The sequence below is a fragment of the Ochlerotatus camptorhynchus genome, unplaced genomic scaffold (assembly GCF_037179485.1).
Source record: "Ochlerotatus camptorhynchus isolate MF236.1 unplaced genomic scaffold, CSIRO-AGI_Acam_v1.1 ptg000406l, whole genome shotgun sequence".
NCBI lineage: Eukaryota > Metazoa > Arthropoda > Insecta > Diptera > Culicidae > Ochlerotatus > Ochlerotatus camptorhynchus.
In genome coordinates, this window is record NW_027040892.1 from 3,224,543 (window position 1) to 3,244,627 (window position 20,085).

Below are 20,085 nucleotides of genomic sequence, written 5' to 3' on the forward strand. Positions count from 1 at the left end.
CTGATGCCAAGGGGTGACACAACTTCGATGTACTTACAAACTGCTGCTCTTCCCATTCCGGGTGCTGAAATTTTGGTGGTTTCTGGAAATCATTTTTATGTCTCTTTAAACTTTTCACTCTCCGATCAGTAAATAAAGAGTTTCAACAAGGTAGTAATACTAGGCCTCGATATAGGAAATTTACCTCTTAAGGGAATAGCTAAATTATTTGCTGACGATACTGCACCTTTTTTTTCCCAAATCAGGATAGTGTATCTATCCTTTCCTGCATGAACGATGATTTACAGGCACTCACGAGATACTTTGATACTAACTTACTTTCGTTAAACTTATCAAAGACTAAATATATGGTGTTCCACCCACCGAGGAAAAAATTTCTCCACGCAACAGTCCGTCAATTGGGTCTAACGTTATAGAGAAAGTATCAAGTTTTAAATATTTGGGCTTGGTATTAGACCCTACACTCTCTTGAGGGGATCATATAGAACATGTACAACGCAAGGTATCATCTATATGTGGCCTAATGTATCATGTTAGTAAATTTGTGCCTAGGAACGCTCTTCTAACTTTTTATGATGGCTGTATTCATTCTCATCAGTACTTAATCATAGTTTGGGGACATGTTTGCAAGGCTAAACTAAAACAAAATAGCTGCATGAAAATCATCTATCACCTTCCACAATTGTTTTCCACTCTGCAACTCTACGAAAATAATTCGCACAGTATTCTCCCGTTACGCGGTTTGTGCAAGTTACAGTCTTGTTTGTTTACATGATTCGCTAAAAAATTCCAACATGCATCGTAACCTCATTTTACAGAACACAAATCACGATCATAACATTCGGTATGCGAATAACCTAATACGTTGAAGAGCATTCACATCTGTGTACAATGCACTTCCGGAATGTTTGAAAAACTTAAACAACCGATTACTTTTCAAAACTTGTTTAAAGCGATACTATGAATCCAAAAACAACGTGTTCTTGATATAAATTCGTGTCAACTATCGATTTATAATAATAAAATTTGCACTCTTTACGCTAAGCTTAAGATATTAAATTGTAAATATTAATTAATTGAATTGTTTATGTGTTGAGGATCCCTTCAAAGGAACTTTGTTCCACTGGGTACATCCTAACTTTGTTAATGATTGTTGTTTAAAATTAGTAGTGTTATATTTATACATCATTATGTTTTCTCTTGCAACGTTAAAAAAAATTGGGAAGTCCACTACCAGGGGGCTCTCAGTGCGAGCTCTTTGGTGTGGGGGTGTGTTGGCGGGCCTAAAAAAAAGTAAGTGTGACTATTGTCGGTCACCAATTTCTAAGTACAATCATACTCTATGTCCAGGGAACTCGAGAAATTAAGCATCATGAAAGATGCCACGGCTTCCACGAACAAGACCTATTATATGGTCGAGACATCAGCTCAGAATTCATTCAACAGGCGGCGCTAGTGTGAAATTCACATTTAATTATTTTCTTTAACCAATGCTATGTTTGCTATAGTACATTTGAAAATTTAACATTTTTTTATCAGCACCTACCACAATCCAAAACAAATTAAACTGTAGCGAGACATAAATGTAACGACATATCTAAACTGTTTTTTCTTACATTTACACTACATTTTCGTACATAATAGAAAACGAGACCCAGCTGCGTGGCTGACACAGTTTTATAACATTTGGGATTTTGCTGTTTCCTGGATAATTACCGCATATATTTGAATTTTTTGGTATGGATTCAATAAAAGCAAAACATTTTAGCAATGTGACGCTCCAGTGATCCTTGAGGTATGAATTTTAAACTATGATGATTACCATATAATTGTTTTAAATGATCCTAGAAACTTGGCTGACAGTAGAAACTTTCTATCAAGCAAAGTTGTCAAGTGAAATCAAAAAAAAAATCGAAACAACGTGAAGCAACAGTGCGAACTCATGAGTAAATTCTGCGTTAACCTGTTCACTATCGAATAGGACCCTGGGCTTTGGCAAAACCTTGAGGTAGTTTAACTAGGCTACCAGGTCCCAGGGCTGATCTGGATCTTTACCACTTTGGAAAGATGCACACTAGTGTTGCCAGATCAGTGTTGATGCTTATCAAAAGTGCATTTGAACCCGCATATAAAAGCATATTGACAGATTAATCATCACCGTACATTGTTTGTTGCTCTGTACTAATAATAAATGATTAAGCACAGCATTTGATATTTTAGTAGGAATGCTGGATTTAGTCGCAGTGGAAATCATCTGTTTTTTATCCATCCTTTATTGAATTGGATTATATTTCTATGGGTATGCACGTTTGGAAAGTATCATCACAAATATTCTGCACTTGGTCTACAGCTTGTGGGCGGGAAGCGTTGTGTATTTTTTTTTATCTATTTATAGAGTAAATTCTTAGAAATACGAAGCCAAAGACAAATCAAGCATTAAGAACAAGACCTTCAAGAAAACTAACAACACGAAGTCAATGTTTCATTCAAAATTTCAAGTATTTCAAGAATATCGGGTGAGACCAATCTAATTGTATTTAATCTTATTGTTGTGTAGTAGGATATTCAATTGAAATGCTCCGGGTTATTATGAAGCTCTTCCCTTGGCTAGTTTTTAACCTGGACGTTGGTGGGCGGGCCTAATATAACGCTTCATAGTGGAGCATTGAAGACGGTTGGTTTAGGTTCGGCGTCGTTGGCTCATGGCGTGGCGGAGTGGCGTCATGAGCATGCGATGAGGATTTCTGAACTTTCCCTCTCTGATGAACCATTGCATGAGAGAACCAAAGTTCTAGTCTGAAGTGATATTATTACACCTGTTACTCCTTTTTTTAAGAGCCGCGTCGTGGTACGCTTAGGCACTGACGTTGGGTGCGATACTGGCTGGTTTTTCCGCAAATCACTCTTATTTTATTTATTTTTACACAGATGGGTTCGTACGGGAGTTGTGCTATTGAGGTATTTTAGAGGGTGTCCAACGGTGCTCCTTCTACTGGCGTGACGGGCTTTCTTTGTTGTTTTCATTGAAGTATTACTCAGGGAACAATGTTAAAAACCATTTGTGTACATGGTATTGTAACTAATCTTATATGTGCTTCATTTTGATTTGGGATAAGTGTTTGAACTATGGCTCTGGATTTCTACTGTGACGTGCTTCTATTGTGACATACCCATAAGTATTGCGACATAGTGGAAACGTGTGAGCGTAGTTGGAGCATATACCCTATGTAAGTTAAAAATCAGCTAGGAAACTAACTTCAAAGTGAAGCATTTTAGTCACTTGAAGGCGTGACCTGGGACGAACTGATATATAATAAGTATAGATCAAAGTCAAAAACAACTTGAAACACGTTAAGTTTTGGATAGCATGCACAAGTGCAGGTACTTAATAAAGCATGGGTTATGGTTGATTGGGTAGATTAGAGATTTCAATTATTTATTAAATTAGTCTAATGAGATATCATAATCATCAAACGAAAATTTAGATAGCCTAATGACATAAGATTAAAAAAGGAGGGGGGTCCGTTTAGGGAGGCAACTAACCTTTTCATATATTGTCTGTTTATTTTGATGGTTGCTTTAAAATATCAATTTGGAATTTATGTGAAAGGATGAATCAGTGGGAGATGGATTTAGAGTTTCTTTACATTTTGCAGCACAAATCTAGACACCTAGTTCATTTCCTCAAAACCCCCCAATAACCGACCTCTTCAATCCCTTCCTTTTCCCATGGCGTTCAAGTGGTCCGCATAGACTATTCAGCCATTACCATTCCTTTATCCTCGGCTTTGGATTGACTTGCGCTCCCATTGCCCCACCAAACGCTGCAAAATGAAAATGAAAACCTGTTCACTATCGAATAGGTCTATAATATCTGAACAACTTCATCGAAGGCGGGCGTCTTCTGTCTAGTCAAGATGTTAAGTTAGCGTAAACAATTCAATATGAATGTCACACGAGTGCCACCTGGTGAGTGAATTCTTTTTAGAGCTTTTTACCAAAAAATAGATCTTGTTCATCTGGACAACTTTGCTGCGAACGGAAACCTTCTATCTAGTCTATCTGAGGGAGGATAAACAATTCAAAATCAATGTCACACTAGCACTCCCTGATTAGTGAATTTTTAGCTGAAATATTTACGTTAGAATAGGTCTTGTCCATCTGAACAACTTTACCCAAGATGGAAACCTTCTATCTAGTCCTTATGCTAAGTTAGGAAAAATAATGACAAATGAATGTCACACGAGCACTGTCTGGTGTATGTCGTCTGAACTAAATTCATTACCTCAGGATAGGTTTTGTCTACCTGAACAACTTTTCCGAAGACGGTAGCCTTTTATCTAGTACACATGTGTTAGGTTAAGGCAAACAACTCAATATGAATGTCACACTAAGCCGGCGCCGGTGGTGTAGTCGTAAGCGTGACTGCTTTCTCACCCCAGTGGATCTGGGTTCAATCCCAGCCGAGGTCGGTGGGATTTTTCTGAGACATAGAAATCTCTGGTCACGTCTTCCTTCGGAAGGGAAGTAAAGCCGTTGGTCCCGGCCCATGTGTGTTGAATGGGTGCGATATCCTATGCAGGTGTGGAAGCTGCCTTCCTGCACATTCGATTGCCGTTAATGGATGGTAATCGTGCACAATGGATGGCAATCGATGTCCGTCGGTGATTGGCACTAGATTGCGGAACAGAGACCGACGTTAAATAAAAAAAATGTAACACTAGCGCTGCCTTGTGAGTGAATTCTGAACTAAAATCTTTATCATAAAATAGATCTTGTTCACCTGAAAAACTTTGCCGAAGACGGGAACCTTAATTCTAGACAAGATGTTAAGTTACGGCACACAATTTAAAATGAATGTCACACTAGACTGCCCATGTTTGCATAGTTGACGTAAGATCCACAATGACCAAAATCCACTTTTTTGTTTCTACGCATTCTTAACCATATAATACACAAACTCCACATGCAAACTCCACATGCAAACTCCACATGCAAACTCATTTTTTTTTGTTCAGAAACATGTGAGTAATATTGAGAAAACGATTTGGCGTAAGTGCCGTTTCAATGCAAAAATGACGTCCCTCCATACAGGTTGCAATATTTCAAATATAAAAATCCTGCTATTTGTCACATGTACACTTGAACCCATATCATTCAAGCTGCTTTTACACGCTTTTGCATTCTCAAGCCGTCAAGCCGTTTAACGTACTGAACCTTTTCTTATAGCGTTCGAGGCGCTTTCACTCTTCAAATATGATAATTTTTGTATTGACCTGTTCTGAAGTATTGAACGATTTGCAAATTATTTCCTTTGAAAATTTTTCTTCATATTTATGAAGTCACAACAACGTTATATTCAGTTCAACATATGATATATTTAAGTCCAAGTTTACATCGATTAAATCAACACCGCCATTCTAAACATCTTCACCTGATTCAGTCTCTGGCAAATTTATCCAATAGTCATGTTTCTCCTCCGGCATCAAGGGCAAAAGCTTTTTAATAATAATATCCTTCTGAGATTTTTGGATTCCACTTGCTTCTGTTTGGCGTTGAAGCTGATCAACCAAATTGAATGACGGTTTGGAAACCTCCTTCAGCTGTTTTTTCGTCAGTATCTGTAGTGTTTTCATTTCGTCGTTGTAGTTATAGGAATATTGTATGTCAAAAGAACCTCTGGTAAAGATGACATGTTTGATGTTTGCCATATTTGGTCGGTCTTTGAGCTTAGTTAGTACAGACTGTTTAAACTGGAATAAACATTCAAAGAAATCCTCCGGTTCCATCACAAAAACTTGTGGCTTAATGTCACTTCCAGATTTTTCCACGCAGTCAACGAAATCAGGGAAACTGTAAACTTCTCCTCGAGGGACACGCTTCATCGTGCGCTCAATCGATGCATGAAATGAATCCGCTGACATATAAGTATGCCCGGGCTCCAGATACTTCAAATTAATTTGATGGGTTTCAATGGCCGGAGAGTTGATAAGCAAGGCCAGCAAGACCATCAAATTCCAGTTCTTATTTTGCGCCGAGCAGTTATCAAGCCACAAAGTGATAACGAACTTGGACCCAAGAGAAGAGAAAAATTTGTAAAAAACACTGGCAATGTGATAAGCTTTTCGTGCTGCAATCACATCGTTCCACAAAAAAGCATAAACGGGACCGTTCCGAGAGCCACCCAGTGGAGCAAACGTTTCATTGCAAGCAACGATCCTTTTGCAAAAAATGACCTCCTTAAAGGATTCCATTCTTGGAAGCTGAACCACCTGCATTAATATGATGAGTAAGAAATTGAACTCGTAAATTCATATTTATAAGTTACCTTTTGAAGATCGACCGAGAAAACCGATCCGTTCATCGTCACGTTCGACCGATCACTGTCGTACTCCTCCCGCTCCGAAATTGCCCGTGCGATATGATCCTTCCAATTCAAACACATCTCGCATGCGGTCCGGTTTGTAGAAGATCCTTCTTCTAGCTCGTTGTTGTCTGTTTTAGTAGAGTGTCCAGTTTGATTTTCGTGGATGTGATGGGCATGGCACCGTTCACATTCTTCGTGTCCAAGCTGTGTGAATTTTATGTTCAATGCCTTCAACATTTTGCAATAAAACCCATAACTGCAACTTTCTTCCTTTTCATCCAACTGGCGCTCGTTAAATAGACCGTACATTTTCTGGGCCGAAAGGTCAGACGGCAGATAAAGCGCGTGCGGTGCGTGCTCTCGGCGATAATGCGAGTTTGTCGGTGAGTAACGGAAAATGTCTTGTTTGACGGTATCTTTAAGAGTTCTAGGCCGGGTGTATCTTCCACGTTTCTCTGCTGGTGCTCCATCCTTATGCGCTTGGTCGTGGTATCGATAGATCATGTTGCTAAAGTTAGCATGATTAAAGATTACCTTAATTAGATATTTATTGTTACTAAGAAAATACGAACCTGCTTTTGATATCGTAGCCCAACGTATTCAGGAAGAATGCGCAGCATACATCATGTGGTACTCCTCTTTCGTCTTCAAGTTGGTAATCGTAGGAAAATTGTCTCCGAAAGTTCTGGGTAGTAGGATTCACCTGGCCACGCCGTCGTTTTACAGGGCTACGCTTGCTGAACTGCAAAACGAACGACTTTTGTTCCGTTCCCGACAATCCCCAGAACCATGAATTGATGTCAGATCTTCTGTCACGTCCAATTTTGCCGCAACACACTGCTCTGCATCCACAATCTTTCAAAATGGGCCTCCGGTCAGATAACCTTTTTTCCCAGCGCTCTGTTTTTTCCGAGGTTCGCTTTGTTGGTGGCCTTGGCCTCGGTGCGGCTGCTACGGCTGGCTGTGGTTGTATATCGTCTGTAATCGCAGTCAGCAGATCCAGATCAATCTCATCTTCCGAGTCGGAACTACCATACGTCAGCAGTAAATCCAGGGCACCTCTTCCGGACATTTTAATTCTTCCAAATTGAATTCCTTTTCACTATCACTGAATCTAACGAGCTTTGGAGAAAATCTGTCAACGTGACCGTGAATGTTGATACTACTTCAAACACAGTAACCTGGTTTTTACGCCAAGCTATGCGAATAAACCTTCAGCAGAACGTATGTTTGTTCGCATAACCTGGCGTATGCGTTTTTGAGATGAAATAATTAAGCAATAAATCATAAAAGCCCAGCGGCCCACTTCTGACCGTTAATCTTTACCAAATGGACAGATTATTTGAATGAAATTGTTACAAAATATTGCTTTTCGGCTGCATACAACAAAAACGCGTTTTCCCACCAGTGATGCTGTTGGTGGTTACGTCGACTATAAGATTAGGGGCAGTAGAGTTGCCTGGTTGAGTGAATTCTTAACTGAACTGTTTACCTCAGGATGGGTTTGTCCATCTGATCAAGTTTGCTGAAGACGGGAGCCATTTGATGATGGCGTTGTCACAGACAAACAGACGTAACACTTGCAATTAGTTCATCGAACACGCATTTAACGGTCAATTTAAATGTTTTTAGTTGGTAGTACCACCTGCGGCGCACATAGTCAATAACCCTTGCGTTTGACGTTTACACACTACCGCCATCTATTCAGCGTACTACCCAGCATATTATACTCAACAGATGACGGTAGTGTTTTAGAAACGTATGTTTGTCTGTGGCGTTATGTAATGTTTATTTAAGAAGGCACAACTTGATCATTTTCGTCTTACCGTCATCTAGAGAGTAAATTATGCCATAAAATATCCATAGTTCTTCTATTCTTACATATCTTTGCAGAAGGAAGCAATATCCTATATGGTTGAGATTTTGTGATATAAACATCTCATACATCAAAACATGCCACTTCTTGGGTATATTCTTACAATGACCCCTCCATCTGAGAGATCCATCTCCATTTTATCTAGTATTACAGAGCTCCGGTGGATGCAACAATTCACAAAAGAATTAATAAAAATCCATCAACAAATAAGAAAGTTACAGTTTTTCAAAGTGGCCAAGGGTTAAATTGACAGACAAAGGGTTAATCGCTTAAAGTTTTCAGCAAATTCTTTATTCGTTTCTTACCTCGATTTACACCATGATACGACAAGAGGTCCTTTGAATGGCCATTTTCTAATCCTTAGAAGTTCGTTTCTGACTGTTACCGAACTAGGGACAGAAATTCACCCAGTTCTACATCTTACACATGAATCCCTTGTATTTAATCCCACTATATTTGTTTTCCCTTGAGATCATATTGAAACCTAGCTTCGCAAGAAAATTATTCCGCATAGTACTCTCAACCAAACGCGGATTCCTCCGGTGGAAAACCGTAGAAACAGGACATTCACCTCCAAAATTATGCTAGTTAATCTTCATCTCAATTGCAATAGCAGCAACATCTCAATTCTAAAACTTAACTGAGAAGCTAATTTTCCGAGCTCACCAAATTTACAATGAAGACCTAGAATACTCAAGAAAAAAATCACTCTTTGTTGTCAAGGCAATGCTTGTCTACGTATTTTTGAATCGTTATTCAATAATAAAAGTGCTACTTCAAGCTCTTGCTAAATTTTTATGTAGTTGATTCTCTTAGCTTATCAGGCTGTTAAAAACACAATAAGGAGCAAGAACTACACGGATTCCGCAAACAAAATGCTCTTCTCTTAACTCTTTATCATTCTTGCATTTACTAAAAGTCACTGGTTGGACACAGCTGGATCTAGTAGACACATCAAATTCTTGAATTTATAACAGTACAGGACGAGAGTTTGAAAACGAATGAACAAACTTTGCATTTGTTAATATCTTCAGACAAACAGGTTACTAGGGTACGGTCTCCTGATTACTTCGATCTTCAACAACCCCCTTAAACAGCGAATCCTATTAGCGACCTCATTTCACGGAATCGTCCAGCTTCGAGTGTCTTTGTGAATGTATCTGCTAACAGCCTATTAGTTCCTATTGGTTCCACATGAAAAGTTCCAGCCATTTCATTGTCCTGCAAAAAGTGGTGCTTGATATCAGTGTGCTAATCACGTTTACATTCAGTGTTACTTGCCATTGCAATACATCCATGCTAGTCTTCGTATATTGTGAATGGTGCTTCAGCTTACAGTACACCTAAGGCCTCCAAGTTGCCCTTCAGCCAGATTCCTTCGGATGCCGCAGCACTTAGTGTCAAGTTTATTATTTTCTGCTTGCCCAACTGACCGTAAAAGGTATCCGCTTATTGATTTTCAACCGATGCTAACTGAAGCCAAATCTGCATCTACATATCCGGTCAACACGTGGTGAAACAACAATCTCCCCTTCAAGTATCTAACAATCTTCTTCAGAGCTTGCCAGGTGCTATCGCTGGGGTGTTGCTGGTATCTTCCCATATGTCCAACAGCATAACAGATGTCAGGTCTGACGCATAGCATAAGGTACATCATACTGCCAAGCAGCTTGCGGTAAGGTTGGTCAGCACCACGGCTCGATTCGGCAAACGCAAGGCCCTTCTCCATCGTAATTTTTACAGGGTTGCACTTTTCTATTCCAAATTTCGTCAGAAGTAGCTTTCTTTTTCTCGATGATAGCCAATTCGAATGCCAAGGAAATGTCTAACTTCTCCGCAATCTCACATCTCGAATTTCAGCGATCTATCATTCCAATGTTGTCTCCCATCAGGAGTAGAGTATCCAAGTACACAATCACATAGAGTATTTCGTCTCGGCTCACCCTGATGTACAAACAGTAGTCGTGTTTGGAACGGACGATATTGTTCTTCAGCAGCATCGTTCCAGCATCGAGAACTTTGCTTAAGGCCATATAACGATTTTGCTAGTTTGCACACCATATTGCTTTGAGCTTCTACTCCTTTTGGAACTGCTATAAATACATTTTCTCTTAGTTCACCATATAGAAAAGCCGTTTTGACATCAAGTTGATGGACGTGCAACTTCTTCTGAACCGACACTGCAAGTGCTGTCCTTATGGTTCTCAGCTTTGCTACTGGAGTATACGTTTCAACATAGTCTACGCCAGCCTTCTGTTGGAATCCTTTATGGGGTATTTACATCTGTACGGATTTGTTAGCACTAGTGTACTAGCCAACTAGCACGAATTTCAGTTGCTCCTGAAATCTCATGCTGGTAGATGTTGATGCCCTGTTAACATTATGCTGGCTACTTTTTAACACAGTGCACACTAGCGCTAGCAAATCCGCACAGATGTAAACACCCCATTAGCGACCAAGCGAGCTTTGTAGTGGATAGGGTTGCCAAATTCGTCCTCTTTGACTTGAAACGCCCATTCCGATCGCAACGGATTGATTCCCTCAGGACGCTTCACAAGTCGCCAAACGTTATTGGAGTGCAAGGAATCCAGTTTATCGTTCACAGCTTTCAACCAGCACGTCTTGTCCGCTCGACCGAAGATCCCATCGAACGTAGTTGGAACATCTAGGGCACAGGGAGATTGGGCAGCAGAAACCGTTTCTGTTCCTGTTGACATTGTATTTGACTTACCGCAGAACAGGCGCTCCCGTTCACTCGACCTCGTAGAAGTTTCAACGGAACTTGATCTACGTTCAAAGCACGAAGGGAACGCAGTATTTGAAGCTTCACTAATGGTGGCATGCTCCATCGAGGATATTACGACAATCTTGTATTATCTTCGATGTTGCTATGTGCCATGCCGTATTATCCTCAATTTATACCTCGGATTTCCCATTAATACCCTGATTTCGTGGAGACGGAGCAGGAGTATATGAAGAAGCAGATGAGTCGCCAAAATCGGGGGTCATACTCGTCGGAGCAGTGAAAAGGTGTGCCGCTATGGAATGAACTTTTCCCGTATAGATAGGAACTTTTCGCATCTGTGGTCATCCCGAGCGCTCCCACTCCAGCACAGCACTTCGCCGAAATCGCTGAAGTTTCCGAATTACTCGAAATTTCACGGAACACTTCTCAAAAATTCTCATGACATCTCGGAAATTCTCAAAAGTTCATGGAATTTCTCGGAAGTTCTTCAAAATGGTCGGAAGCTCTCAGAATTTCTCGGAAGTTCACAGAACTTCTTGGAAGATCTCAGAATTTTCCAAAAGTGCTCAGAACCAAGAACAGAATTATCAAAACTTCTCGAAACTTCTCTGAAGTTCTCGGAATATTTCGGAAGTTCTCAAAACTTTTTAGGACTTCTCGTCAGTTCATAGAACTTCTCATAAGTTATCGGAACATCTCGGAATTTGTGAGAAAACCACTGCAGTTCTCGGAAGATTTCGTAAACTATCGGAACTTCTCAGACGTTTTTATAACTTCTCGGAAGATCTCGTTAGCTGTTAGAATATGTCGGAACTTCTTTGAAATTCTCGGAACATTCTAGAAGTTCTCAGAACATCGTTGAAGTTAACAGAACTTCTGGGAAATTCTCAGCAATTCATAGAACTACTCAGAACTTCTGTCAATTCTTGGAAATTCTCGAAAGTTCTAAGAACTTCCCTGACCATAGATAAAGTTCTCAAAAATTATCGGAAGTTCTTAAAAATTATCGGAAGTTCTCAAAACTTACCGGAAGTACTCAGTTCTTCTCGAAAAGTCACCAAACTTCTTAGAAGTTCTATGAACCTTGTAACCGTCCGTCGAATTCGCTTGAAGAGAAGGTTTTTAAAATGCAGTAGCTTATGCGCCACTCTCGAGATCAAGAGACTACTGGTCGTGTTGAATTGCCCGACTATGCTATAAAGAGCAAATATTGAGTCCTCAGGGAAGTCTACGAACGGTCGATACTTACGCCGACAGAGCTTTCTAAAATTTAACAAAAGAAATCACGTTTCCAGTCGGTCATACGCCGCTAAAGGTGTGAGCGTACTAGGAGAACGAAAAGCGAGGTGAACGTAAACGAAAGTGAATCGAAGTGAACGGAAAGCTTTTACCTAGGGAATGGTTCGTAGCATAAATCAGAACAGAAGGTTATTTCATTTGAATGAACTTTAATTCATTTTAATTCATCTTTTCTAATTCGGGTTGAACTTTGTGTGTGTGGCGTGTAAATGTTTTAGTGTAATGGCCATATTGTGACGTACCTGCGCAGGGTTTATGCTGGCGTTGACTTCTCGGCAGGTACGGGAACGGTCGAGGGGTCCATCGAACCGCGGCGAGGTTTTGCTGACAAGGTGGTGTAGGGTGGGTATTCACCAACCTCGGAGGGCTCGTATGCATTCAAAGAGGGCCGAACTAAAGGTGCGGAGGTGGCGCGGCTGGACGAAAGCTTCCGATTTCGAGGTTAGCAGGCCGTCCAGAGCAACCCAGAAATCCCGCAAGAAGGCCAACGTGCCCCGCCGAGTGACCCTCGCGAACTACCACTACTCGATCACTACGGGACGAAATGAAACCTTCCCACAAGACCCCCAAGCACTCGGACGTTACCTTAAGATGATGGGAAACCAGCACTCCGTTTAACTACCGATCACGGCGGGCCGAAACGAGCATACGAGCGACGGCGGTCAACACGTGAGTGTGTGGTGTCGTGACAGGAATCAAGCCTGTATATAAAGCGCTCGTTGGACGAACGCTTTATTATTTTCAATAAACTGCACCCAGAGCAGGAAAATTGTGCCTTCTTGGCTTTGTTTCTACGAAACTTTAACTTAATTGAAACTAAAACGGAGATCACTGAGAAGAATTTTTAATTAGACATCTGCTCACCAGCCGCTATGAACTTTAAGTGCACGAGAAGAATCCTAAATGCTACTAAAGACCTCGTTTTTTAGAGGAAGTGGCCAATGTCGACTGCTAATGACATTTGACATTTCTATCACATTCTAGAATGTTCGTTTTTGCACTAAAGCCATCTTAGATTTCGTTCGAAAAACAACATTATTCTATAAATTGGTAACCTAATGTTGATATATATTTGAAGTTGCATTGGAAAAGAGGCATTGAAATTTAAATATTATACCATTTTATAGCAATTTATTAAATAAACGAACCATGCTATAAATTCAATATATTGCATTGGAGATGGATATATCTTTAATTGGAAACCTATCCTAAACAAATAAACCGCATTCATATGGAAAACTAATCGAAATAGATGGACAACGTTACAACCTCTCGAAAAATCTTAGAATTTTTTAAATCTTCCCCGAATTTTTTCGAAAGTTTTCGGAAATTTACAAAACTTTTAAGAAGATCTCGGAACTTATCAGAAGTTTTTGTTAATTCTCAGAGCATATTGGAAGTTCTCAGAACTTCTGAGAACATCGCTGAAGTTCTTAGAACTTCTAGGAAGTTTTTAGAAACTCGCGGAACTTTCTGAGAAGTTTTCGGAACGTCCCAGATGTTTTTGGAACTTATAAGATGTTCTCGGATCTTCTTAGAATTTGTTTGGATTTTCCCATAAGTCCTTGGATATTTTGAGAAGTGTTCAGAAGTTTTCAAAACTCCTCGGATGTTCTCAGAATTCTCCAGAAGTCTTAAGGGGGTAGTACACTTTGAACGTCCAAAACGTAAGGCATTTTCGTTATTGTTTTAAGCAATAAAACACTCAGGGAGGGCAAATATGTTATAACCCATTTATTAGTCATCCTTCGAACTACAATTTGTATTTTTTTGAATTCGATTGGCACCTCCCCGTGGCCGGTGCACCAGGTCGCGCGGGCGTCCTCGCGCGGAAGTCGGAAAACGGCGTGAGAAAATACTCCTTTCCATTTGATCCTGGAACATAAATCGAACAAAAATCCTGATTAGTAATGAAATTTGGGTTAGAAATAAAAGTCAATTTTTTCACCATAAAAATGCTTACAAAATCGTAGATTAAAATTTCATTTTTGACAAAATCGAAAATTTGGATACGTATTTCTAAGCAAAATTTAATTTTGAACAAAAAAACCTAGGCGATATCCAAATTTGATGATAACTGGTTAGAGTTATTTCCCACGCCAGTTTGAAAAACCCCGTTTCGAGATAAACGCGTTTAAAGATAAAATTGCTCTCTCAGCGCGCCGGTACATGTTTGAAGAAATCGCTTCGTAAAGCGGTAAGGAATATTCTGGCGGACTTGGAGTCTTTTCTAATATAAAGTATAAATCCCAAGGAACATTTTAAGCAAAAAAAAAATGCATTTGTTTCAAAAATCAAAGTGTACTCCCCCCTTAAGATTAAGAACATGGCTTAAGATCTTGGATCATTTAGCAATTTTTCAGAATATCACGGAACTTCTCAGAGGTTCTTGGAACTTCTCAGAATATTTCGAAATTTTACGGAACTTTTCGAAAGTTCTGAGAACTTCTTAGGAATTGCGAAAACTAATGAGAGTTTCTGAGTACTTCCGATAACTTCTGAGAAGTTCTGTAAATGTCCATAAACTTTCGTGAAGATCTGAAAAAATAGAAGTTCTAAGAATCCCTGGACTTTGGAAGCTCTATGGAGTTCTCGGCAATTATCAGCATCTCAGGGAAGTTCTCAGAATTTCTCAGAACATTCCGGGAGATCTCATAGCTGTTCGGAAATACTCGGAAGTACTTGGAAAGTCTCTCGTTGAACATCTTGGAAGTTCTCAAAACATAGCACAAGTTCTCAGAACTTCTAGGAAATTATAGGAACTTCTCGGAAGTTCGTAGTATTGCGTAAATTTGTGCTTCTCAGAACGGAGCAATTTAAAAAATGATCATCCCTAATATCTGTTCACCTATAATCCTTAAATTAATACTGAGTACAATCGTGAAGATATTGTAGTGAAGAGGTGCCGGTGGGAATCAATTGTTTTACAATAACCACTTACCAAATTTGTAAGTAATATTATATAATGTTTATATAAGCTAATAAATATATTATTATAGCTTTGTAGCTGACTCAAAGACATCAAAACTATATCTTATCTGATGAAGGAGTCTGGCTTTCGCCAGTAACTCTCCGCAGTACTTAGAACTTTTAAGAACTTCTTGGAAGTTTTTGGACATTCTTGAAAATTCACATAATTTTTTTAAAGATTTTTGAAGTTCCTGGACCTCGGAACATTTCGAAAGATCTCAATACTTCTGAGAACATCGCTGAAGTTCGCAGAACTACTCGGATTTTTTAAGAACTTTTCAGAAGATCTCAGACCTTCTCGGAAATTCTTGGAAGTTATTGTAAGTTCTCGGACATTTTCGAAAGTATTTCAGGAAAATTCTGAGAATTTATATGATCATCCGAGATATTCTAAGAGCTTCAGATGTTCGAAAGATCTCAGAACATTGCTGAAGTTCTCAGAACTTCTCAGAGTTTCTCGGAACGCATCGGTTCTTGTCAGAAATTCTTGGATATTTTGGAAGTTCCCGGAAATACTTAAAATATTTCGGAATTTCTCAAAAGTTGTAAAATTTCTTGGATAATCTAAACAGTTCACCGAACATCTCGGAAGTTCTCAGAATTTCTTGGAACATCACTGATCTACGATATTAATATAATTCCCTGTACAGTCAATCAGTGATTTTCTAAGAACTTCCAAGATGTAACGAGAACTTCTGAGAATTTCCAAGAACTTCCGAGGTTATATGAGAAGCTCTGTGAACTTCCGAGATGTTCTTAGAGTTACCGAGAACTTTTGAGAAATTCATTGGAATTCTGATAACTTCCTTGATGTTCCGAGAAGTTATGAGAAAACTTCTCCGTATCTAGTCACAATAATCAGGTTTTTCTGCTGCAGAGGAGATTCCGATATTAAACGGTAGACAAACAAAATACAAATATCGCGTTGGTTTTCAAATAGACCAGTACTCGATTCTCATCATCGACTCTCTAATAACTTGGCAAAAAACGTTTCCGTTCGTCTTTGTCGTAAAAGATACTAGATTGTTATTTCTTCCAACTGTGTGTCCCTAAAATAAGGACATATCTTAAAACGACCAAGGCCATCCAAAAAGAAGTTGATGAAGATAATCGATGCATAGGACCTATTATATATGCTATATCCTCTTTTGGTGCTTACCAAATCACGGATTAGCATTTAATCCAGATTTTCGAAAACTAACAACATCTAGAGTCTACGGAAATGGATTTATATCAACCTTCAGGATCTCAGTTCAACTCAGAAACATACCAGTGGCCAGTGCACAGTGGTCCATAATGCAGATTTAGGTGAAATGATATGTTTTGAGCCTGAAATTGCAACTTTAGACTAAAAGCATCTTGTACAAAGTTGTTCTTTACAGTTAGGCCCTCATTTTAATGACAATGAATTCTAGGGTGGTTCCTATTATAATTAAAATCAAAAATCTAACTTTTTTGTTTGAATAAATTAAGGTATACATTCTACGGCAAAGTTACAGCTGAGCTAATTTCAATCAACTTTATTGAAAATAACTTTTTTGTATCTCTTATATTGGCCGATTTAGAGCTATTTTCTTGAATTGAGTTAGGGTGGCTCTTAAAAAAAAACAGTTGTTTTGCTCTAGTTTTCTTATTTCAAATTTCGCAGCAAAGGTGTCTTCAAATGACTTCTAGATCATTAGAAAAGATATGCCCAAATGTAGTAAAAAATATGAATAAATTCAAATTGATTTTATACGAGTTTAAAAAATAACCTACCTTCAAAACAAGGCAGACGAGCACCTTTTTAATCACCGAGTTGCTGTTATTACCATGTAGTCATATTAACAAATAAAACGATTGACGAATCTTGAATGTGAATGGGCCTGAGATTAGACTCATGATGTTCTGCTCAGTAAGCAAAAACGGTAGCTCTAAGGCCACCGAGCCCCTCATATCACATAATACCGTTGCTCAAATTTTTGTATCCATTCAAACCCGGAACCAACGACAACAACGAGTTTCGCAAAATACACGATACACAAGCGATTCTCTTTGATATGTAAGGACCTGGGATCTCTTTGATATGTAAGGACCTGGGACCGCGTTTTTCTGCTCAGTAAGCAGGCCACTGTAACCGACGATCTTTCAAATCCGAAAACTAAAAACTACGAAAAAGTACTTAGGCCTTCATTAAGTTCCACTTTCACGCGACGTTCAATGTTTCAATTTGCTCTTTACGTATTGTTCAGGCTATAAATAGGCTCTTTTCAAAAGTTACGCGAGAAATACGCACAATCGTCGCCTACCTCGCAAAACTGGTTCCAAACGACAACAAAGGCATAAGCAACGATGGATTGTTGAACTTTGCTGGCTGGTGTAGTGCTGCTGAAAAAAGATAAGTCTATTATTTTGGTTAGTGATCGTTTGGATTTGGGTCACCCCACGTTGTGTTTAGGTTAGTATAAATAAATAATACTATTTAGTCATATAAATCACCACAGCTCATTATCTTCAGCGTTATCGGTTTTCGTTTCTGGATCTTTAGTTGAGTGTATATGAGCGTGTATCATGTACGGTAGCTCATCTCTCATCGTGATGGTGGGACATAGTAGACAAATTAGAGAGAAAACAAGGAGGTATTAGTATTAGTTATATGTAAACAAACAAAACAAAAGAAGAGAAGAGGAAAGAAGAGCAGAAAAATAAAAAGAGGATAAAGTAGATAACAATGGAAAGAAACGTAGGCAGATTATTAGAAAAGGCATTATCCGAGACCTCAATCAAATGTCACTCCCGCCGAGATCTCAGCGAAACCATCCCCGCCGAGACCCGCACAGCCGAGCTCGATAGAAAAAACTAAGTGTGTAGATAGATTAGTAGGAAAATAAATAAAACTACTTTATGACTCAAAGTGCAATGAATGAGCGTTAGTTTCGGGATTATTTCAGTGTTAGAGTTATGTTAGTTTTGATCCGTAATCAGCCCTGCTGACCCCTCCAACATTAGTTGCAGGCAGTGGTTGTTAGATAATGCGGCACTGTAACTACTACTATTTTAAAGGTATGATTCGTCAAGTTTATACAACTCAATGTTTCAATTGAGCCAAACTATCTATCTTACAATTACAAAAGCAAACCGAAACTTACAAATATATGCAAATGCAAAATGAAACTTGACAAATCATCGTCAATCCCCTTATTACAGGGCAGGGCCTGACGATTTGAATCTAATTTAATTTTGATCAGTGAACGGGCACCATATGGTACATTTTCTCAACATGAACCTATCATTTCCAGCCTATCTGAACTATTTAATAAATGGAAGCCATAACATGGGTTACGCTCCCCCTAAGCGGGCCCTCCGCATCCTGTCTCTGTCTTATCTCAAATACAAAATGTCAATGGTATGAATGTATCTATATATATTGGTCAGGCTTTAGAATCGTCCAGTGGGCAGTGCGCCTTACACTCCAAGTAACCTTTTTTTTCAAATTTACCGCAAAATTGATATTTTACCCATTGAGTGTTGATAAGTCACAATGAAACATTGTGACAGAAGTTGAGGTTACTAGTGTACTAAATAATCTAGGTCCTATTTAGGATTATATCTGAAAAATCCAAATCTGGCCAACGCCCACCCTAAACCTAAACCTGTTCTAATCCACCTGAAATGACTAACGAATGGAAGACTTTGACTACCCAGCCATGCAATAGTCTCATTCCGTGCCTTATGGCAACTTGATGATTCTATTGCACTCATCTTCTTGCACCACCCAGGGGAGACTTGGTCCTGTACCCAATGCTTAACATATCTCCTTTTCACTCAGCTACTCGCAATTTCTTGTGATATTGTGGGCGGAATATTATTATATGAGACAATTCAATGCAGACGTCTTTCCAAATTTGGCAGATCGACAGGTAATCGGTGAGTTACCACGATAGTTGCTATTCAACAACTCGACAACGTCCCATCGTCAACGCCTGCTATGAGAATTTCCCATTGCAGACGCCAACGAAATGACGTCATCGAGCTATCGATCAACTACCCTGGTTATCGCCTGGTACTTTATAGCACGATGCTAGGAGGCGAACCGGAAGAATCGATGAGCTACCTCCCCCGCTTTAAATTGGCCAATTTAAGAGATACAAAAAAGTTATTTTGAACAAAGTTGCTTGAAATTAGCTCAGCTATAACTTTGCCAAAGAATGTATACCTTAATTTATTCAAACAAAAAAGTAAGATTTTTGATTTTAATGATAATAGGAACCACCCTAGAATTCATTGTCATAAAAATGAGGGCCTAACTATAAGTAACAACTTTATTGAAGAGACTTTTAGTCTAAAGTTTCAATTTCAGGCTCAAAACATATCATTCCACCTAAATCTGCATTCTGGACAGTGCAGTGGGAGCTGAATTTACATTAGGCCCAAGATCATCGAAATACCCTTTTGTTTGAGTAATTTTTAATCAACTTGCAAAAATGCAAAAACATTGAGCAACCACAAGTATGCAACTCTATTAAAAATTTGAAGTGAACAAATATCCTCAAACTGCACCGAAGTCAGTCATACTTATTAAAAAGTTTTTGTGATTAAGAAATATTTTCTTGAATTTGAATGAAACTCCCTGAAATTCTTTGGTTTTTCTGGTTTCCAGGTAATCGACCCTGATTTGGCTCAAAAAAATCCTTCCGCTCATTACGCTTCCTCTGAGTATTTCCATAGAATTTTCAACATATGACGAAAGTGTTTTATGGACTATGATTTTAAATCAAACATATTCACAATATCATGTTTGTTTGTCTGTGAATATACACGTAAAATAAATGTCTTGAACATCAGCTC

General features: G+C 39.0%; 1 protein-coding gene across 2 annotated transcripts in view; it reads left to right on the plus strand.

Annotated features, from left to right (window-relative positions):
• LOC135710939 (lachesin-like) overlaps window positions 1-20,085 on the plus strand; it is a 280,940-nt gene that overhangs the window by 73,964 nt on the left and 186,891 nt on the right. The gene's annotated exons all lie outside the window — the stretch shown is intronic.